General features: G+C 37.6%; 1 non-coding gene across 1 annotated transcript; it reads right to left on the reverse strand.

Moving 5' to 3' along the window:
• Positions 1–568: 568 nt before the first annotated feature.
• Positions 569–671, reverse strand: LOC116423108. The gene has a single exon (XR_004233578.1). It is a non-coding gene; the product is annotated as a U6 spliceosomal RNA (small nuclear RNA).
• Positions 672–21,030: the final 20,359 nt, after the last annotated feature.

The raw sequence follows: 21,030 nt of genomic DNA on the forward strand, positions 1-21,030 counted from the left end.
CACTTTTATGAGCACAGATCAAAGTACAGAAAAGAAATCATCTAATTGGTCAGCACCACGGAGGTGGTGACAGATTGTCATTGGCTGCTTCCAAAGAAACAGACATAGGTGCCATGCGTTATTCACTCTCTCTTTCACTACTTACAAGGAATGGCTTTGTAAACTTACAGGTCCCAGCTATTTCCAGAAGTCCCTGATGGCCACAGACTTACTGGCAATTGGGGAATTTGATAAGATCACCCTAATTGTTAAAGATGGGACAAAGACAGGTTCTCCTGGTCAAGTTGTCCAGGCTTCTCAGGAATAGCCCAGAAACCTTATAAGAGGTTCTGAAACAATTCTGAGGCAATATTTTATGAGACTATTGAGAGCAAAGTATATCTTTAACTCCTGGCAACTTTATCCTTAGTGTGTAACATCAGGGAGGGAGATGTGGACTCTAGCCCACCTAAGCTTCTCCACCCAAACATGAGAAAATGGGCTTCAGATTTAAAAGCATCATAATAGAATAAATTAGTCATTTTGTACAAGGAGAACTGAGTAAAAGAAAAAGAACAAAAAAAGAGAAAAAAATATGGAGCACTTTCATGAATTTGTGTGTCATCCTTGTGCAGGGTCTATGCTAATCTGGACCATTCCAATTTTAGTATATGAGCTACCCGTGTGAATACCTGCCTTTCCTTTACTGTTCAAAAAGGGGGGATGGTTCTTTAAACTCCCCCTACCTTTGGCCAAAAGGGAGAAAAGTCAGGTTCTCTATTCCAAAATCACCCTGTCTCTTTTTACTATGAGCAGGCACTCTATTTCCAGAGTTGAAGCCCAGCAACCAAACTGTGTCCTGAGACTGACAGAACAACATTCCTTTGCACTCAACATCTGGATAACCTCAGCCACAGAAAACTCTGAGAATAATTCCACATCAGTACTAGCTGACTGTTGGGACAAGCATGTGTAATCCTCATCCTCCATTCATGAGTCCTGGTAGGAATCACATTTGTGTATTGTTGCTATTACATTTATGTGGTCAGGACTACAGCTCACTCTGCATTTGTTGATATAAATTTTGAGATTCGCCCACTCTAAAGGGGGTTTCCTCTGGAGGACCCAGAGCTCATATGTCTAGTTTTCCTCTTCAAATGGAGTAAAGAGCTACTGGTGACTTGTTCTGGCCAACTGCCATCTCAGTCTGGTCTCCACACAAGAACCTCCAGAAACATGGGCCTTGTAGTCCCAAAAGGGCAGAGAGATGGGCCGACCATCTATTTAAGGTTTTCTAAGGTTCATGTAGACATTTCTGAGGAAAAGTATAGACAAGGCAGACTTGAATTGTGAACATTTTCTCAAAAGCTAGAAGATATTTCTTGGCATTTGTTCTCGACTAGTGGAATAATGGCTCAACAACCACTCAAACCGAAATGCCTGGATGCACTCCCGAGAACAAATCAGCAAGTATCCCAAGGACTTCTGCCTCTCATTTGGAATTTCCACCTACACTTCAGGGCAAATCATTGTTTTTTGTTGTTGTTTTTTAGCTTAATGAAAAAACCGTAAGTTTACAATCAATAATGATTACCACCAAAAAGTTTCATTTGGTTATTTTTTTGTTCTTTATTTAACTTAATTCTGATTCTAAAATCCCAAAATCCTTCACAAGTCATGAAGGAAATCATCCCTTTTTGATGACTTTCACATAAAGTGAATGAATGCATGATAGTTTACCCACAAATCAAAAGAATACAGATTGTGATTATCCTTGGGAGCCTAAGATGTTATTTCATGACAGCCCCTAGGCCTGAAGGGGAAATCTTTAAAACAGGCTAACTGTATCCAGCTAGACTCCCTGGTGAACCTTCAACATGTCCCAGAGGAAGGGCAGTTGAACCAATTTCCATATATTCCATAATTAGTTGGCAAACCTTGCAGCCAATGAGGGTGGTACACACACACACATACCCACATACATTTTGTATAATGTTTTATAGCTATCTTCCCTTTTTATTTTCACAATTTGGGAATTGGTATAATTATAATACTCACGTTACAAATATGGAAACTCAGGGAAGAGCAGTTTTATGAATTTTCAGGGATCAGAGACCTAGTAAATATTTTCTTTGGCAGCAGGTGGTTCAGGGGCTCAGGAATCAGGAGGAATTGAGTTCAAATGCATCCTTGGACATTTACAGTTTATACATAGGCAGGTCTTTTAACTCTTTTCTCCCAGTTCTCTGGATGTCCAGTGAGCAAGACAAAGAAATGGAAAATCATTCCAGCATCTTTGCCAAGAAAAAGCCAAACGAGATTATAAGTGTAACAAGTAGCTTATGAGATATGAATTGAATCCTGCCCTTCAGGTTTAACCTTCTAGCCACCAAACAGTCTCAGATCCTGAGAGTCATCTGACAAATCAATTGCAATTCTGTATGTGTTGATTTCCCCAAATCAGAACGCAAGAAAATGTAGAATGCTAATGGACTTTAAAATGTTACATTTGGAACAAGAGTGATCATCTATGAAATGACATTGGTCCCAATGAACGGGTCTCCAAATCAGCAGAGATAGACGATGCATTAGTGTCCCTATTTTTGCACATCTTCTCCAGTCCTTGTCCTTTTCACTTCTGATCTTGTTGGGAAGAGCTCTAGTTTAACTTTTTACAGATAATATTTTCTTTTGCTTTTAGATAGAGATGGCTTGTCATTTTAAGAAAGCCTTCATTTATTTTTATGTTTTTAATAGGAAGAAGTTCTATGTTTTGTCAAAAGCTTTTTCTGCATCTTGAGATAATCTAATGGTTTATGTTGTTTTTACAATTGGTAAAGTCAATTATGTTTAAGTTTCTTAATACTGACCAACTTTACATTCCTGGCATAGATTCTACTATGCCATAGTGCAACCTCTGCACATTTTTTCCCATTAATGCATTTATTTCTATAATTTCAACTTTCCAAATGATTCCTATATAGGAATGTAAATGATTTATCCTTTTTTAAACACCACCCTTATGATTTTTCTTTCATTTTTTTACCTTTTTTATGATTCTGTTGAATCTTTTATTTGATTGCATCAATATTCATTAGGGAAATTGGTCTATAAGGGGTTTTTTCTCTGATTTTGCTTTTCTTCATTTAGATATCAAAACAATATTTTAATATCTATTTTTTCCAATTACATGGGTTTTTTTTAATTGAGTTCCCAATTCTATTTCTCCCTCCCTCTTTTGTCTTTTACCTAAAAAGGATAAGGGATTTTATATAGACTATACATTTATAGTCATACAAAAAGTATTTCCATATTAGCCATTTTGTGAAAGAAAATGGAGAATAAAAAGAAACAACAACCACACACACATACACGCACAAACAAGAAAAAAAAGCTTAAAAAATAAGCTTCATTTTGCATCAGATTTTACCAATATTTTCCTTTGGAGATGGATAACATTTTTCATTATAACTCCAATGGAACTGTTTTGAATAATTGTATTGTTGAGAAGAACTAAGTCATTCCTGATCTTTCACTGTGAAATATTTACTTTACTATACTCAATGCTCCCTTGGTTCTGTTCATTTCATTTTATATCAGTTCATGTAAATGTTTTCAGGCAAAACTATATGTGTTTCAAAGGAGGAATTTAGTAGACTCTTTCTTTCCTTTTTTTCAAATAGTTTACACAGTATTGGATTAATTGTTCCTTAAACATTTCAGAGAATTTACTTGTATCCATCTGGTCCTAGCAATTTTTCTTATTTAGCTCATTTGTTGCTTGTTTAATTTCCTTTTCTAATACAGAATTATTTAAATGTTGTAATTAGTTTTTTAATTTGAGAAATTTAGATGGTCAATTTTCTTAGTATAAAATTAGGCTAAATAACTTCCAATAATTATACTAATTTTATCTTCATTGGAGGTGAATTTACCTTTCCCATCTTTGATACTGATCTTTTTTTTTGAAAAAATCAAATCAATCAATCATTTATACATCTTATTTGCTTTTTCATAAAACAAGTTCCAAGTTTTAAAGTTCAATTACTTTTTTTTTTATTTTCCGTTTTATTTATCTCTCTCTTTTAATTTTTAGGATTTCATGAGGATATTTAATTCATTATTTTTCAAGGCTTTTTAGGTACATGACCAATTCATCAGTTTGTTCTTTTTATCTTATTGATGTACACATTAAAAGATATAAATTTCCCCATAAATACTCTATTCTTCCATGGCATTTGGGTTTTTTTTGAACCACACATTCTTTGGGATGCCATTTCATTGACTTTTAATTTATGTTTACGTGACCTGCTACTGAAAGTAATTTTATTGCATTATAGGTCTGAAAAGGCACATTCAATATTTCACCTTTTTTGAATTTGTTTTGTGAGTGGTTATACCATAATACATGCCCTTTTTGTTTTGCAAAAAATTCTTGAATAACTGTGAAAATGGTACAATCTTTTGCATTCCTATTCAGTTTTCTACATATGCATATCATATTCACTTTTTATAAAATTCTATTCATCTTGGGGGCAGTTGGTAGTGGTACAGATCGAATACGGTGTCTAGAGCCAAGATGATTTCTATTAATGAGTTCAACTCTGTCCTCAGACACTTCCTAGCTGTATAATCTTGGGTAAATCATTAATTCTATTAATCCTATTCACTTTAATTCATCTGTAAATTTAGCTGGAGAATGAGATGGCTTTTAAAACCATTTAAAACCAAGCCAGTATATGTGCCAAAATAACCATGAAGGGAGTTACCAGAAATCAGACATAATTGAAAAACAACATTTTTTCAACTTTTTAAAAAATTTATTTTCTGGTTGGATATATCTGCTTGTAGGGTTAGGATTTTCTCTTTTACCTGGGAGCTCATAAACTTAGTTATTATAGTCTTAGAAATTTTATTTTGGGATCTCTTTCAGGTGGTGACCAGTAGATTCTATTAATTTCCATTTTACCTTTTGGTTTTAAGATATCAGGGAAATTCTTCTTTATATTTTCGTAAAATATGATGTCTATATTCTTTCTTTCAAAGTGGCTTTTGGGTAATCTAATAATTCTCAAATTTTCTCTCCTTGGTTTATTTTCCAATTTAGTTGTTTTTCTGAAACATATTTTTCTCATTTTCTGTTATGTTTTCATTTTATTTTATCATTATTTGACAATTCATGGAGTCATTAGCTTCCACTTGCTCACTTCTAGTTTTTAAGGAATTATTTTCTTCTGTGAATTTTTGTACTTCCTCTTCTATTTGACAATTTTTAGGTAGTTGTTGATGTCAGGGAACTTTTGTACTTTCTTTTCGTTCCAGCCAATTCTATTTTTAAGGAGTTGTTTTCTTTTGTAAATCTTTGTACAGCTTTTTCTATTTTCAGTATTTTCAGCTGTTTTCTTTTTGATTGTCTTCCTTTCTATAATTTTTCTTCTTCTTCTCTTATTTGCTTTTCAAACCATTTTTTGAACTCTTCCAAGAGTGAGCTTTTTTTTTCCTGACTGAGATCAATTCACATTTTTCTTTGTAGCTTATCTTGTAGCCATTATCACATTGAAATCCTCTTCTAACTTTGTGTCTCAATCTTCCCACTCATCAGAGTAACTTTCTATGGTCAGGTTCTTCTTTTTTTTTTTTTTTTTTTTGTACTTTGCACATTTTCTGTTTATTTTGTGGATGTGTTTTATATGTAAAAACTGGAAACTCAAGCTTCTTGTGCTAGGGCTCAGGGCCTTGACTTGCACTGACTTATACTGTATGGTATACTTCCTGTTGGCATGCTTTAGGGGGAGTCTCTTTGCTAACCTGTCCATGGGTTGGAGTCTCACTATTGGCTTGAACAAGGGGTAGGGATTTGCTTCTTGTTTATTCTGAGGGCGGAGCCTCACTGCTGGTCTCTCCCAGGACAAAATCTTGCTACTGACTAGCATTGGTTATGGAACTTTCTTCTTGTGCTCACTGAGGGTGAGACATTGTTGCTGGCTTGTTCCAAGACTCAGGTCATTGCTGTAGACCCTTGGAGTGTGACGTGCCACTGGATATTTCATCTACTGTGTTTCCCTCCCACTCCAAGGAGACAGGCATTTCCTGCTGACCTTCCAAGCCATACTGAACTAATAAGCTGCTTCACAAGTCCAAAAATAATTCTAAGGCATTATTGTAAGGTTTTTTGTAGAAGAATTTGGGAGAACTCAGGCAGGTTCCTGTCTTATTCCACCATCTTGACATAAGAAGCTATAAGCATGCATTTCTAATTCAATATTGAATAAGTGGCAATAACTTGCAGGCTTGCTTCACTTCTAATCTTAGTAGGACTTCTAGTTTATTCCATTAAAGATCATGGTTGTTCTTGGTTTCAGATAGAAATTACATATCATTTGAAGAGAGGCTCCATTCCTATGATTTCTAGTGTTTTAAATAGAAATGGATGTTTTATGTTCCCAAAAGCTTTTTCTGCATCTCTTGTCTTTGCTATTTATGTGACCAATTATGCTGAGAGTTTTCCTGATATTGAACCATCCCTGGTCATAGTGCATAGTATTTGCAATACATTGTATAGTTTTCTTTTGCATTATTATTTCATTTAGAAATTTGCTTATCATTTTTCTTCCTCTGAGTTTTGTTCTGCCTAGGTTTAAGTGTCAAAACCATATTTGTGCCATAAAGGAAAATAGTATGAACCCAGAAGTTTGGATTTTTTTAGTTAAGACTCAAGGCACCCATAAAATGTCAGTAGCTGGAACAGAGGCAGAGCATTCCAGGCATGGAAATAGCAAGATGCCCAGATATAGAGTGTCTTGTTTCTTAGAATAGCCAAAAGTGGTAGTATCATTGGACGTAAGTAGTATATACTGTTGAAGTGAGGTAAAGGCCTGGAAGGTAGGAGTGGCAGGGTTATGGAGGGCTTTCAATGCCAAACTGAGTGGTTCACATTTTATCCTAATGGTAATAACGAGTAAGTGAGGGTTTATTTAGAAACGAAGTGTCAGAGTCAGATCTACCTTTAGGAAAAGTAAGGTTTTTAGTTGGAAGAAGAATGGAGTGGAAGGGAGAGATCTGAGGAAGGCAGACACCTACCCCAGGTACTGCAATAGCCAGACTGGGGTGATGATGCTTATGAGAGTGTCATTTGTTCTCTTCAGCCAGGATAATAGAGTAACGGCAGGGGCTCAAACTCATCAGCTCTCCCCAAACCTTCAAAATACCTTTAAATAATGAATCTAATCACATTTTGAGTGTCAGAAGCCAAAAAGATGGAACAGGGCAATTTTTAGCTGAAGACAACTTGGAGGATCGGCAAGAAAGACTCATTGGATGCAGTCCTGGCTACAGCCTTCTAGCACATCCAGGGACCCACCAACCCAGAGGTATCCTTTTGAGGATCTTAATCAGCAGGCATGGTGGTCATCAGAGTAGTCCACGATTACCAGGGACTCTGAAAGTTTGTCAGAAAGGATTTATCACACTAGGGTGGAGGGCCCCAGAAAACTAAGCATTGAGCCTTGGAAGCCACTGATTAACAGTCGTGGTGGCACAGCAGAGGCAGATTCCAGAGCTTTCACTCTCATAGATTGCTAATGGTGACTCACAGTCTTGTCTAGACAGATCCTTGAAGACAGCTGCATAAAACCACTTGAAGCTCAGGAGTTAACTTTTCACTCTGGAAACAGAGTCCTATTTTAGAAAGGTTAAAAGCTGAGTAGAGGCTGGGGAAAATGAGCAAACAATGAAAAGATCTATCTTAGTCCTGGAGGAAAGTAGGAAAGGAAAGGGATTACAAGAAGCAGAGAAGGCTGATAAAAGAGAGCATGGAAATGAGGGTGATCAGGATGAAATATTTGAGGAGGGACAGGATGAAAGGAGAAGAGAATAGAATTCAACAAGGGTGGCATGCAGTTACAATAGTACTCATGAAATGATTTTGCAAGCTAGTTTCTCTGATGAAGGTCTCACTTCTCAAATGCATAAGGAACTTATCCACATTTATATATATATAGGTGTGTGTGTGTTGTGTAGTGTGTATTTACAGATATGCATATAATCAGCTCTTTTCTCAGAGCAAAGAATTGAAAATTGAGAGGAATGTCCATCCAATTGGGAATGGATGAATAAATTGTGGTATATGGTTATGAAGATATTATTTTCTGTTGGATGCTATCAGAGTAGGATGCTATCAGAAAACCTAGAAATCCTCCACTTTTAAATAGGAGCTGAGGCTTAGTTGATGCACTGTAGTCCCAAAGCCACATGAGGCTAAATAGTCATTGGACTATACTCTATTAATATAATGCCTGGAGAAAGAATGGAGCCTCCTCCACTCTCTGTGCAAGTCCTGATGTATAGGACAATGACAATTTTGGTGAGGTGGAGGCAGAGAGCAGGAAGAGGCAGCAGAGAGAAGAAGACGGACTGAGCTGGAGTTCTGTTCTGGTGGCTGCTGGTCTCATGAGCTTCTGGTCTGCTAGCTTCTTGACTCAGCTGCACACATGTATTGCATTCCCTTCTACCTCTGAGTCTTTCTTCACTCTCTACTGAGAATAAGATTGAAAATTTTCCCCTAACTTAGATTCTTGACTCGGCTGATTTTAAAATACACAGTCATCACATCCTCAAGAACAGACATTAGTATAGAGGAGAAACACAGATATTAAGATGCTCCTCCAAAAACAAAGAAAGGGAGCAACAGAGTAACCTAGAGAACTTCTAAATCTAACCTTATACTATGAACTTGATTTTTGACAAAGATGCACTGGCTCTGGCAGACAGGTTTTATAACCCACTGGAAGGGCAGTGTCCAGTACGGACAGCTCCACTATCTTTAGATAATCGCCTAGTGATGTGAATCCAGAAAGTTGTGGAATGGAAGGACCAGATAGGCTTAACTGCTTGGGGAGAGGGTTTGCTTGTATCTCTACAGTGGAGAAGGAATCAGATGGGTGCCAATAAGCCATATTCACCATGTCCATCACACAGAGAGGAGCAGACCCTTGAAACAAAGGAAGAGCCAAGAAATATTGGGTGGTTCTGTTGCATGATCGTGCTCACCGATTGAAAGAGCGTGCAGTTATGGTGTTTGACTCATGGACATCAAAATTGATATGGACTTCAAACCCTCAGGAATCACTGGATTCTCTGATACATGATAAGACTGTTACAGGACTTCAAAATCTGCTGGAATCATTGGATTCCTAACACATAAAAGACTTTTCAGGACTTCAAAAACTTAGGAGGATCATTGGATTCTGACATGTGAAGCAATGGACAATAGATTGGTTTTGGACTATCTCTTGGCTGCTGAAGAAGGCGAATGTGTGACTGTTGTTTCATACCCTCCTTCTAGGACTTCTGAGCGATCTTTACAACAACATGTTGATTTATATTGTTTGCTATTCTACTACTTGTGTGCTACAATTCATGTTTGTTACATCACATCGAGCTTGCATTGACTGAGGGAGGGTCATCCCTAATAGCCTCTGTGTTATTGCTATGTGCTTGTGTAAGACCTACCATGCTGATGGGTTTGTGCATATAAGACCCTTCAGCCCAGAAACCCACTAAACCCCACTTCCCTTTGGTGCTTTTCATCTCCTTCCTGTGACTGTCAGGAGGGCATGATCATCTCCTTTTAGTGCTTATCACCTCCCTTCCTGAGAAGTCAGTGGGGTCACGATCACCTACTTTTCAGTGCTTTCACCTCCTTTCCTGAGAAGTCAGGAGGGTGGGATCACCTCCCTAGGGCCTCTGACCTCCCTGAGGAGTCAGGGATGGCATGACCACCTGTGTTCTAAAACAAAAGAAAGCAGGAGATGTAATGGGCTGAGTCTTGAGTTGATGCACTGAGGTCCCTAGCACGTGAGGCAAAATAGTAATTGGACTATACTCTATTAATATATATGCTTGGAGAAAGAATGGCTCCCTCCATTTTCTGTGCAAGTCCTAATGTGTTGTATAGGAAATGACAATTTTGTAGGGTGGAGGCAGAGGAACAGGAAATGAGATGGAGAGAGAGATGGCTGGCTGGGTTCTGTTCAGGTGGCTGCTGGTCTCATGGCTTCTGGTCTGGCTAGCTTCTTGACTCAGCTACACATTGCTATTGCCAATTCCTTTTCCTCTGATCTTTCTTCATCTCTACTGAGAATAAAAGATTGAAGATTTTCCCTAACTTCCTGACTCCAGATGTTGTTTTTAAAATGCACGGTGATACACTCCATGAGCCAAAGCAAAGTAAATGTACTGTGTATATAATAATAGAAAAGTTGCTGGATGATCACATAGCTATGAATGAGCTTCACTATTCTCAGCAATACAATGATCTAAGACGACTCTGAAGGATTTTGATGAAAAATCTTCTCACCAATGAGAAAAGAAATGATTGTGTCTGAATACAGATTGAAGAATAGTTTTTTAAAATTTTATTTTTAATATAACTTTTATTTACAAGATATATGCGTGGGTAATTTTCAGCATTGAGAATCGCTAAAACCTTTTTCCAACTTATCACTCTCCTTGTCACACCTTCCCCAGATGGCCGGTTGACCAATGCATGTTAAATATGTTAAAGTATAAGTTAAATACAATATATGTACACATGTCAAACAGTTATTTTGTCTGTACAAAAAGAATCGGACTTTGAAATAGTGTACAATTAGCCTGTGAAGGAAATCAAAGATGCAGGTGGACAAAAATAGAGGAATTGGGAAGTCTATGTAGTGGTTCATAGTTATCTCCCAGATTCTTTTGATGGGTGGAGCTGGTTCAATTCATTACTACTCTGGTGGAACTGATTTGGTTCATCTCAATTTTGAAGAGAGCCATGTCCATCAAAATTAATCATCATATAGTATTGTTGTTGAAGTATATAATGATCTTCTGGTCCTGATCATTTCACTTAGCATCAGTTTATATAAATCTCTCCAGGCTTTTCTGAAATTATCCTGCTGGTCATTTCTTACAGAACAATAATATTCCATAATATTCATATACTACAATTTATTCAGCCACTCTTCAATTGATAGGCATCCACTTAGTTTCCAGTTTCTGGCCACTACAAAGAGGGCTGCCACAAACAAAGAATAGTTTTTAAAAGAAAAACTACTTATCTTGATAGTTTTTTGTTGGGGGGTGGGGGGAGAATGTAATGGGCTAGACCTTGGAAAAATATATTTGAGGCAAGGATTCTTACAAAAAGGTGTTAAGTCAGTGGAATTGATGAGACAATGGTTATCTAGTTTAGAATGGTGATTAATAGTTCTCTAGTTCAGTATGATTGATTCAATCTTACAACAAATAATCGTTCCCTAGTGATATAATGATTGGCTTATACTCAGTATGATGAAGGGATTTATGTAATAGAGTATTTAAGAGGTCAGAGTCAGACCTAGAGGAGGACTTGAAGAAACATGAAGACAGAGACCCTTGTTGTGGCTGGCCTGTCCTCCTTCACTTCTCCACTAAGTGGACCAAGTAAGACCAAAGTCAATCTGAAGGTCCCTCAGAAAGTTAGCCTGGTCCCAGGCAAAAGAGACAGACTGTGAAGGAGCAAATAAAGATGTTGGACTTTATTCCTGACTATTCTTGTGATGATTATTCTGCTGAATCCAAGGCTTGTTCAGAGGACCACCCAAAAGCTAGCCAGAACATTACAGGGGAAGATCTGTTTTCTTTTGCAACATGATTTCTATGGCAAAGTTTTATGTAACTTCTTATGTGCCTTCTCAATGAGGAGGGAAAGGAGGGAGAATGGGAAAGAATTTGGAACTCAAAGTTTTAAAACAAATGTAAAAAATATTTTTTATATGTAAGTGGGAAAGAAAATATTTTTAAAAAAGGAAAATAAAGACAACAAAGAAAAAGTGACTTAGATCTGCCTCCAGGCTCTATCAGTTCTTTCTCTGGTGTATCTGGTGATACATCATGTCCTTTATTCTAAGTTTTTTAGAATGGTCTTGGATCATTATATGGCTGAAAATAGCGGAATTATTCACAGCTGATCAACATACAATATTGCTATTTCTGTGTGTAATCTTCTCCTGGTTTTCATTTCACCTTGCATCAATTCATGTAAGTTTCAAAGTTGTCCTTAAAACAAAATCACTGTTACTATATGCAATATTCTCTTGGTTCTGCTCCCTTTGCTCTTCATTATTTGATGCAAGTCAACCCATGTTTTTCTAAGGTCACTGAACTCATCATTTCTTATAGCACAGTAGTATTCCATTAGAATAACATATGACAATTTGTTCAATCATTTCCCAATTTTTAGGTGTCTATAAATTCCAGTTCTTTGCACCACACAAAGAGTACTCTAAATACTTTGGTAGATAGGGGGTCTTTTCCTTTTTTTTCCTGATCATTTGAAAAAATAGACAAAGCAGTGGTATTGTTGGGTCAAAGGGAATTCTCTCTCTCTCTTTCTATTTCTCTCTCTCTCTCTCTCTCTCTCTCTCTCTGTGATATGACCTTCTTCTGAGAACTGTCTATAATATTCCTCCTCCCAATTTTCAGCTTTACTTCTGATTTTTGATACATTTGTTTTATTTATACCATCCCTTTTTAATTGAATGTAATTACAACGATCCATTTTACACTTTACTGTGTTTTCTCTCCCTTATTTGTTCATAAATTGTTGCCTATCCATCAGTCTGATAAGTGACATTTTTCATACTCTTCAAAATTTCTGGTAATATATATTTTTATAGCTAGGTCATATATACATTTTTAATCTTTTCTGGGTAAATGGAATAAGACAATAGTCTGTGCCCATTATTATGCCATATTGCTTTTCAGTTTTTCCCAAAATTTTTATCGGAAAATAACTTCTTATCCTGAAATCTTAAGTTTTCACATTTGTCAATTACCAAGTAACATAATTATTTGCTGCTATAAATTGTGTCTACTTTCTGTCACTGATCTGCATTTCTATTTCTTAGTCATACCAGATAGTTTTTACAATTACTGTCTTATAAGATACTAGTACTATTAACCTGCCCTCCTTACTTTTTTTTATTAGTTCCTTTGAGATTCTTGACTGGTCCTACAAATGAATTTTGTTATTTTTTCTAATTCAGTAAAATGATTTTTTGGTAATTTGATTAGGATGGCATTGAATTTGTCAATTAGTTTGGGTAAAATTATCATTTTTATTATATTGCTTCTGTCTACCCATGAACATTTAATACTTCTCCAATTTAGATTTGATTTTATTTTTATAAAATGTTTTTAATGTAATTTTGTTATATACTTCTTGGGTTTGTGTTGACAGACATACTTCCAGGTATTTTATACTATTTAGAGCTATTTTAAATGGGGTATTTCTTACCATTTCTTCTTCCAGAATTTTGTTTGTGATATATAGGAATGCTGATGAATAATATGGATTTACTTCACATCCTGCTACTTTCCTAAAGTTATTGTTTCTAATAACTTTTTAGTTGAGCTTTTGGGATTTTCCAGGTGTACCATATTTCTGTAAAGACAGAGAGAATTTTACCACTTTGTTTTCTATTCAGATCCCTTTTATGTCTTTTTGAGATAGTTCACTGTGAGTTAGGTGGTCTGCAGGCATTTGTACATCTAACTTAGTCTCTGCTTACAGAGCAGCAGGGCTCAGGGGCTCAAGGCCCATTAAGAGGGGCAACACTCTCCATGAGAGAAGAGTGAGGCTTGGAGTAGCTTCACCTGTCCCTGCCCAGAGGAACAAACAAGGCTGCAGAAAGGAGCAGATTGGAGAGCAGATTGTGCACAGGTAGACCATCAAGACAGGCAAATACCAAACTTTTAGGTGCCTGATTTCAAATTACAAGCATCTTTGAGATTGCTGAAATCCTAATTAATGAACTGGAGTTATAGGACTGGAAAAAACAGATCAGAGAGACTGCCAGTCCCAAGACAGGTGTCTGATTTCTGCTATAATCTGGATAATAATCCCCCAAACTGAATTCACCAGGGCAATTCTGACAGAATAAGGTGTTCCTATTAGAAAAATATACCAGTTTTCCCCAATGTTCTATTTCTTCCTCCCTTTTTCTTTCATGGAAAGGAATTGTCAAATGACCATTCCACATATAAATACCAAGAGTGAATCAAAATCCCTATACACAACAGACTAGTGCAATAGCATTTCCTAAAAATCCCTCAAACATAACAGCAACAGTTACATAGTTTTAACAATTTCCATCCCAAATCTTAAACACACAGTAATAGATGACCCAGTCGAGGGTTAACAGTCAGCTATCAACCATTCCCAAAGTCCTCCATAACAGTCCAAAGTTCACTAGAAGCAGGGTCCATAGTTTCATTTAAAAACTACTGCAGGTTGAGAAATGGTCAGAGGCTCTCATTCCATGCAGAGGGTGGGTGTGCCATGCTGACATTCAAAGTTGATCAAGGTCCCAGAAGCGAGTCAATATTCATGATTTGACACAAATCTAACAAATAAAGGTTAGAACAGTCTGAGATAAAAAGACGGGTCCACAAGACAGCTGCAAAATGTGAAGAGCCAGCAGCTTCCTATGGGAAGAGATGACTGCTTTACAGGACAGGCACCAGCTGTAGTTTCAAGTCTTAACAGCAGTTAGATCTCACAAACCACTCTTAAGGTTTAGAAACATTAAAAAACAAAACACAAATACCCAATAATAGACAGATGACCGGGCTAAATACTGATTTGCCTAAGCATTTAGGATGCAATGATTATATATAATCAGGCTGAAAACAGCAAGGTATAACATAATTGAATTGCATTAACAATACCATTGATCATTGCTCTGACTATAGAGATCAGTTATGGGAGGAAAAATTGCAAGAACTTAACATAAACAGTCAAAACTCAACCTTTAGCACATATAGGATAAAATAGCTTTACCCCAGTTTTATTCCAATAAATTGTCCCACTAACTGTCAGAGAGTGGAGTTTTAAAACTCCCATAAAGCATTAACTAATTAACTTATTAGCCCAAGAAATTTTACCTCCAATAACAGGTTCCATTAATCAAATTTCAGACAAATGTTAAAGAGTTATTTACCATAAGCTTATAGTGATAATAGTAAAAAAAAAATTTCCCAATAAGTTCACAACTGAAACAATTATCCAAGTAGATGTTTCATAAGTGAACATCATACATACAAATCAGTTTGCTTTGAAAATACCCAAACATAGAAAAATCTTCCAAATTGCATATTGTCCATAAGAGAAACATTTTCATAAGGAAAAAGAAAAACTATTAATTTCAGAGGCCCTTTAAATAACCTCAGGATGACCCAATAGAATCAATTTAAAACTCATACAGAATGTCCAAATACCACGTAAGAGAATCTGAAAGATTCTTTCAACTTTTAGACACAATCCTACCAAAGTATGGATCACATTTATGACCATATTCCTCAAACAAGAAAACCATTATGTACCAAGAAACAAATATTTAGTCAATTAACCTAAAAGTAAGCCTGTCCCTTTAAATCAGTTTGCTGCACTGGCAGTAACTTGATTAAAGTAAAAAGGGCTGGGACACACTTAGAGGGGTGAGGGGAGGAGAGGATTCCATGTGGCCACCCTTCCCCCACTCCTGCACTCCTGGACAAAAATTTTCTCAATTTTTTACACAGGAAAACCTCTCAAGATGTAGTCCATCAGTTTCTTCCCAAGTCTACCAGATTCCCAACTTTCTCCTTCTTTCATGCTCCAACAACTTTAACTAGATGCTCCCCTGCTAAGATAGCAGAAAGCAGTGGGGGTGGGGCAGGTGAGTCGAATCTTTATCTTTGAAGACAAAAGATCCTTTTCCCATTTCTCTCTTCCCCACCTCTTCTTCCTGCTGCCAAAATCCTTTCTCTTACTTCCTAAAATCATGCAAACGTTTAATTGATCCTCCAAATGAATCCTTCATAAATCACCTGCATTCCGGTTCTCTTCCAAACTTTTAAGATTCACAATATAGAGAATAGCTAGATAACTCCATAAAACACAACTTACAATGATAAGAAATAAACTGAATCAAACCAAACTTCTTCTTCTTCTTCTTTTTTTTTTCTTCCTGAGTGTTTGTCTGACCACAATTAGCATGTCTCTTATGTGTGCAGGCAGAGCTTGAATTCTATTGCTCTTTCCCTTCCTCCTTAACTAAATTAGACTGCCTTTTTTTTTTTTTTTTTAGTAATAAACGTATCAATATTTAAACAAATTCCAAGATAAACAATCTAGCATGCAAAGGCAATACCAAAATTCTGTTTCCCATAATTTCAGAATCCTCCCAATATTTCTAATCAAATGTTTTCTCCTAGCCTCAGTTTCTATCAGATAAGGTTTTATTGTCCTCTACTCTAGCAGGCTCTGAAAACTGATTTAAGGGAAAAACTTTCCTGTCAGTTTAAAATGGCCAAGTTCCATTTACTTACAAATTAGTACAATAGGTTATAAAGTTTAAAATCACAAGCAAAATTTTAAATAGCCAATTCCCAAATTTTTTAATCATTATTCTTCAAATTTAACAGAGCTCTTAAATGAACAAAACAGACAAATCACACAGAACACATACATCTAGAAGAATGCCTCCAAAAGAATCAGATCAGACCAGATGTGTCCAGATTTAGATACCCATGACCATCACACAGCATCCTGTGGAGGTTGGCAAGGGGGCTTTTTTGCTGCATCCCGTTTACCCCACTTGCTAAGATACAGGAGTACTCACCAGACTAGACAGGTAGCTGCAAGATAGTTAGGCAGTTGCAGGGGCCCCTCAAAATCTTATTAACCAGAACTGGCTTTTAGGATGCTCTGTACCAATTTTGAACCAAATTCAAAAATTTGGGTCTCACTCTCCTGGTCCTCAGAAACTGGGGCCAAGGAACATCTATCTCTTGGTGGCCACTCCCTAGGATCCATAACTTCTTTAGCCGTCCAGGGAGAGAGACTGTCTGTCATTCTGAGCCATATTTTATCTCGGTGGAACCTCCAAATGAAATGGATAGACATGAGATAGACAGCTCAGACCAGATTATTTAATGTAAAGCATCCTTTATCGGCTGGCCAGCCAGTGACTGACCCCACTAGAACAGGCTAGTAGAGATCAGCCCCAAACCTTTAGTGAGGTACACTTTTAAGTGCATTTGCCACATCCTGGTACAGCCTTGTGGTTACAAATTTCGGAAATCACTGACAGTTTCTCCTTTACAATAGGGAAATGTCTGGATATGAGTGAGCACACAGCAGAACCTGTTGACAGAGTGTGAGCATCCGTGGCAGAAGTAGTCTTAAACTTAGATCATAATACTAGTGGACAAGGTTGTAAGAAATATGTGTGGCAACGTTTGACTCACATTGTCTTCTCTGGAATTTCTCTCTGTGTAGAGACTTCATGTGGTATCCTTGTGATTTTTGTTAGTCCTTCTTTCTCAAAGAGGTCACCCCCCCCCAGGGAGTTTGCCCCAAAATCACTCTGTCTCATCAAATTAGATGTAGAGTTTACTCAGGGAACAAATTTGAATGGAGCTCTTGGTATGGGATAGCCTGTAGTTTATTTCATATAGTCTTTCCCGGTGACCACAGCAGTGACCACATTTCACAGTCCCTAGATATCCCCCAAATTAGCAAAGCCACAAGCAACAAATGGGAGAGTTGGAAGAGGTCAGTTCTAAACAAGACTAACCTCTCTCTGTCTCTCTCTCTTTCACACACACACACACAAACACACACATAAACACACATGCTTACACTGTCTCCAAGGTTTGCCATATGGCAGAAAAATTAAACATATGATTGCTTTTCTGACTACTTCTTATGGAATCTATGGACACTAACTGGTTCAATTACTCCTTATTCAGGATATGTCCAGGTTACAATAGTGAGTCTAGTTTGGTTCACTGGGCCCCAGTTATAAAGATTTCCCTTTTGGGCTTCAGTTCTGAATTAAGCAGCACATTAACCTCTCCAGGATAACTACTTTCTGTGTCCTTCTGGTTGTGAGTGAACTAGCTTTCATTCATTTACATTATGTAAATGTCATCAGAATGTGATCATATCCTTTATGTTTAATGATGAATTTTTTTTCTATCAGAATATGCTAAACAAATTACAAGAAAAAAATAAAAACACATGAAAAATTTTTAGTGGCAATCATTATTGACTGGGACCTTACTCCTTTTGCTGTTAAACTGAAAACAACTGTGGCTTGCCCTGAGATGCAGCAAGGAATTTGTGATACATGGTAAAGGCTCTTAAAAGAGCCTTTGACTTGTTTCCAGTGATAGATCCAAGTATACGAGGTCTGTACTTACAGAAGGATAAGAGTGTTCGCTTAAAGCTACATCGGTCTTATATATATCCAGTCATAAGGCAAAGTTGTCCAAAGCAAGGTTCTCCTTCTCCTTTGAGTTAAATGCTCACAGTCCCAGTTGCTAGTCTTGCAATGAATGACCAGAGTTAGGAGCTAATCGAGCAGCTCAATAGTGGGAAATTCCTAAGAGACAACCTTAAAGGGTTCAGTTTCCAACATGGCTTCCCCTTAGCTTCTGTGCTACTCAAAGGCAGATTCTCATGTCGTTGTTATTTCGTAATGGATGGTCTCTGTGAACTAGCAGAATGTACCAGGTTTGTTCAAGGATGAAGCTCTAAGTCCATTAAGGGAGGACAGCCTGTAGGGACTTCCTAGTATAACCACTTCACAAACATAGGGTTGTAGGACAATAACCTGTCACAGTAGTCAGAAAGTCAGTGTCTTCCTCTTCTATGCTCTATCGAACTTTGCATTGCAAACAGAGACAGATTTTCATTATACCTGACCCAGAGTTGCTAAAGTTTATGGATGCTGAGAATAATGTTAGTGCGTCTCATCTGTACATTGAAGCTAAAAGAAGCAGATCTGTTTCTCACACATGCCTTCACAAGTCTTAAAGCTCTCATTCATAAGTGAACATGGTGTTGCTACTTCAGTTCTAGTAAATCTATGGATGCCAGGTAACTTCAGTCAAACATCAGGGTTAAGTGATAGAATCATATGTCATCAGTTATGGAGAATTCAATTCTGTTCTTACTGCTCTTCCTATATCTTAATCAGAACGTTGGTCATTGCAAAACTAATGACAGAGTTGTTTTCATAATAACACTGTAACCACAAGTCAGATAGTTCAGTAGAAAACGTGTTCATATGAGACACTGTGAGATCCACAATTCCTTTCAGTATCTCCCTTCTCAATCATGTCCTTGAACTCAAAGAACAAGAGATTCTGATTCTCTCAGGTGGACATGCCTGTCAGTGACCAGTCTTAAGTACATGTACAGGAAAAGCTGACTAAGAATATCTCTTAGTCAGCAAATCGTTATTGTGTCCCATGTTTCTTAATTCAGCTGACTCTCGAGAAAGACGTGATCCTTGTTAGATCATGCTTATATCAACCATTGCTCATGGATCCCAGTTAAAGGAATAATTGCAGATGGAAAACAAGAGACATGGGAGCTACAAAGTATCAGAGAAAAAGTGTCACCCTAAGTGACAACTGTCCCCATGGAGTTCAAACTTAAATTCCTGCTAGGTAATTCATGATGTGGTAAATCATATTCAAAACAAGTATTTGAGTTTCAGGTGAAATATGTAGTGATCCACCCCAGTTAGGAGTCATCTGGTAAAATCAGTGAGATGAGTGCTAGAACATTCAGCTTCTGTTTCTCATCTTATAGGCCAAGAACCTCAGAACAAGAGACTTTGTGCAGGAATTGTAAGAACGAAGTGTTCAAAAATGAATAACAACTCAAAAGGATCTCTGAGAAACTAAGAGACTCTGCAGGACCAAAAATCCAAGGCCACAAAAGAGACTTAACTAGGAAGACTGATAATCACTGATCAATCTCACCGTCCTCTGTTGTGTAAGCTTTCCCTCAGATTCTCCTACATCTTAAAGGAAAAGTGTTGAGACCCATGGGTAGCAATTCACCATTCCGAGGATCTGTGCCTGGTAGACTCAGGAAGAGATTGCAGGAGAGTGAAAGGACTATAACTCAAAAACTAGAAGTGAGACTGATGACATCTTCAAGAAGGCATACAGGAGAAGACATTCCAACGACTTCCTGACTCCACGTCCCTACACTCTTCCATTAACACAACACTCTAGAGATCTCGGAGAGGTCACCTAGGCTTGCATGCAATCTACAACTGGGATTAGAACTCAGTCAGTCCTCAGACCTAGACAGAGGCATGTATCATGCCTTGCGGTAGCGCTCCACACACCACATCCAGAAGGCCAGGGAAGCAGCTTCAGCACAGGCCCTGATTAACCATGTCTAAACACTCTCTGCTGGCTCCTCCTATGTGTATTCAACTGATAGCACAGACCTCAAATAGATATGGCACTTCCATGCCCATCTTCATGGCAGGCCTAGGTGGTAAGAGCACTAGCTCACCAGCCCTGAATTAATGAAAGCTGCTGAGTTCAAATTGCTGCCACAGACACTAATATCTATAGTGAGAATGTCACTTCAGCCCATTCTCAGTGGAAGAACAGCTAGAGAACTAAGTTCTGTGATAGTCTTACCAGCCTGAATTAAGAGTCCGAGTTCAAATCTCTAGCAGACTAACTACTAATCCTAGCTTGTGACCTTGGAGTCACTAACCCCAGTTCTCTCAGGAATCAAAAAATCTAATTCTCTAGGTGTAGTGCATGTATACACTCACTTTGCTGGACCAGAATCTCATGCCTTAATTCTGTAACACATCAGGAATGGAGCTGTGTCTCTATCTGAACTCTTTCTCTCTGTACATCTCTCATACAGATCTTTCAGGCAGTGCTCTCCATGCTGAGGTTGCATTGTTCTCACGAACTGCACCTGCCTGGGTCCACCTCAAGCCATGATTGTAAGCAACATGATCACCTTCCTGGGACCACATCTTGTGTCTCTAATTCTGATCACTGATATTCACTTATCATCTACATAGCTTAGACTTTGTACTGCTGTCTCTCCCATGGCTGAAATGGTTTTCTTCCTCATCTTGGTCTCATACCTTCCCTGGTTCCTGCAAGACCTGAGGCTCAAATATCACCTTCCTGCACCCATTCTTTTGT

This window comes from Sarcophilus harrisii, chromosome 3 (assembly GCF_902635505.1).
Source record: "Sarcophilus harrisii chromosome 3, mSarHar1.11, whole genome shotgun sequence".
In the NCBI taxonomy this organism is placed as follows: Eukaryota; Metazoa; Chordata; class Mammalia; order Dasyuromorphia; family Dasyuridae; genus Sarcophilus; species Sarcophilus harrisii.